The sequence below is a fragment of the Chelonoidis abingdonii genome, chromosome 9 (assembly GCF_003597395.2).
Source record: "Chelonoidis abingdonii isolate Lonesome George chromosome 9, CheloAbing_2.0, whole genome shotgun sequence".
Taxonomy (NCBI): Eukaryota; Metazoa; Chordata; order Testudines; family Testudinidae; genus Chelonoidis; species Chelonoidis abingdonii.
In genome coordinates, this window is record NC_133777.1 from 29,912,480 (window position 1) to 29,915,269 (window position 2,790).

The following is a 2,790-nucleotide window of genomic DNA, read 5'->3' on the forward strand; positions in this document are numbered from 1 at the left end:
TGTAAGGTATCATTACAAAGCTTATAATCTACTGAGTGTGTTCAACCTAACTGTATGAATGTATCATTCTTGTATCTGAAACTAGGAATATGAAATATAACTGAGGTCCTATCGTAATCATGCAAAGTGTGGGCCATTAATGGTGGTTTAGAATCTTGATGGCACCTATTGACTAGGACAATTGGCTGTAGATGGTTTATTTATCTGCAATCCTTCTTGTGGACATGTGGGCCAGACTGTGGGTAATGAAGAATGAGGTCTTACAGTGACGTGTGTGACTATGTCACCTGATGCTGGAATCCATCTTAAATCTGGTGCTTTTCCATTTAGGAGGAGGGATGGAAACCCAGAGAGACAAAGGATTCCCACCTTGGGCCAAAGTTATAAATGGGAATGGAAAAGAACAAAGGTGGCCAGTCATGAGAAATCCCCTAGTTACTACCTGAGCTGGAACAAGGACTGTAGCAGGGGGCAAGGATTAGGCCCAGACTTGGAAGGAGTCTTGTTCTAATAAGCTTTTTTCACAGACATCAGAGGGTTAGATTTACCTGTATTCAGTTTCTTAAATGTATTAGGCTTAGACTTGTGTGTTTTGTTTTATTTTGCTTGGTAACTTACTTTGTTCTGTGTATCATTACTTGAAATCACTTAAGTCCTACTTTTATGCTTAATAAAATCACTTTTGTTTATTAATGAACCCAGAGTAAGTGATTAATACCTGGGGGAAACAAACAGCTGTGCATATCTCTCATCACTGTTACAGAGGGTGGACAATTTATGAGTTTACCATTTATAAGCTTTATACAGAGTAAAACGGATTTATTTGGGGTTGGAGCCCATTGGGAGCAGGGTGTCTGGGTGCTGGAAATAGGAGTACCTGCTGAGTGGTTTTCAGTTAAAGTCTGCAGCTTTGGGAATGTGGTTCAGACCCTAGGTCTGTGTTGGAGCAGAGTAGCATGTCTAGCTCAAGAAGACAGGATCTGGATTCCCAAGCTGGCAGGGAAAATGGGCTCAAAGGTAGTTTCAGCACATCAGGTGACAGTCCCAAGGGGGTCCTTGTGACCAAACCTGTCACAATAGGGTATTATTATTATGCACGGGCTTTCCTTTTACAATGTGTGGGACCTGTGTGGTTTTAAGTCCCAAAGAGGAAATTTGAAGCTATGCTTAAAAGTTCCCGGGAAAAAGGCTAGAACATGCCCATTTATAATGTGAGCTCAGTTCAACTTGTTATTAGTTGCCAATATCTGTAATACAGAAGGGAAAACCTGAAGTTAAGAAGCAGCTGGCCCAAGAAGGTTAAACTCATCCCAGAGACTCAGACTGACCAACTCCAAACCTCACCAGCTCAGAAATCAAACACCCTCTAAGCAGTGTTTTCATTTTATTTCCCAGACTGTGCTTTCATCTCAGCTCTCTACCATTTTCATTGCTAACCACATAAAACCTTGAAACACATGGGTCTAGTTTCCAAATGTTACACCACACCTTTACTGAAACACGCTCTATGGTGTCCTTTCTATGCTCAGCACAGCTTACGAGTAACACATTATTGACACTGTCAGCTACCTCCGGGTTTCTTCTTTCCACTTCAAGCATTGCAGCTGGGATAAGCTTTACAAAAAACACATGATATGTATCCCAAGACAGCTATAGACACTACAGAGTATGTTGGTTTCAGCACAGTCCACTAAGCATCTGAAGAAGTGGTTTTTTACCCACGAAAGCTTATGCCCAAATAAAGCTGTCTTTAAGGTGCCACCGGACCCCTTGTTGTTTTTAAGTTTACTTTGGTTTTTCCCATATGAAATCCCAAAAGAGATCCTTTCAGGACCCATGTGTCCTCTGGTTAGCCCATGCTTCTCTTACTGTATAGAATGCCAGCTCTAAAGGCTGCCTGCCTGTGGGGTCCATGCATTCACATCCCCTCAGCGATAACTTCCCTGTTGTCTATAAAGCTGAAGAACCAAGAGAGAACAGCGTTGTATAATAATTCAGAGGTAGCCATGCGGGTGGGTTTGCTGCTCAAGTCTTAGCTGGCTAGTCAGAAGAATCAGTGTTTCAGCAGAAAACTCATGGATTTTCTGCTCTGCTTGGACACTGAACCATCCATTCTGTATCCTGTGTCTCCCAGCAGAGCATCTGTGTTATGAATATACATGGTTATGTATAGGAGTGCATCTCAAGAGATTTATGTAGTCTTCTCAGGCAGTTCCTTGGTTGGGCTCAAGGGCTGTGGCTCATCACTCTTGCTGTGGGTCAGAGGAGGGGGCCATGTGGCTTTCTGATGGAGATGGCTGGAAATAGAAATCAGATTTTACAAGGTGTGGAAGAAGAATGCACATGGCAACTTAGTATAAAAACAGGATTCTATGTTAAAGAAAGGGATGGTTTATGAAAAATATGAAGGTCACATGTTCTGCAGGACTATTTAATTGCCCTGTAAAATGTGCCAGTGCATCTGTTTTGCACACACTCAACAGAGGTGCTTGGAGATTTTTAGGATGCAGTTAAGATAGCCAGATAAAGCTTTAGCCTGAGACAATGAAGCATACATTATTATGGTCTCAAAAATAAGGCCCTAATTCAGCAAAGTACATAACCATATGTTTAACTTCAAAGCATGAGAGTGTTCCCACTGAAAGGTGTAAGTGATCTGTAGAATTGGTACCTGAATACAACCCATGCAGATTGTACTCTGCTGAGTGATAGCTGGAGTGCATCAGAATTAAATGTGTGTGTTTTGTGATACAGCATGGCCAGAGGGCAGCATAAGAGTGTTAGCAGGGG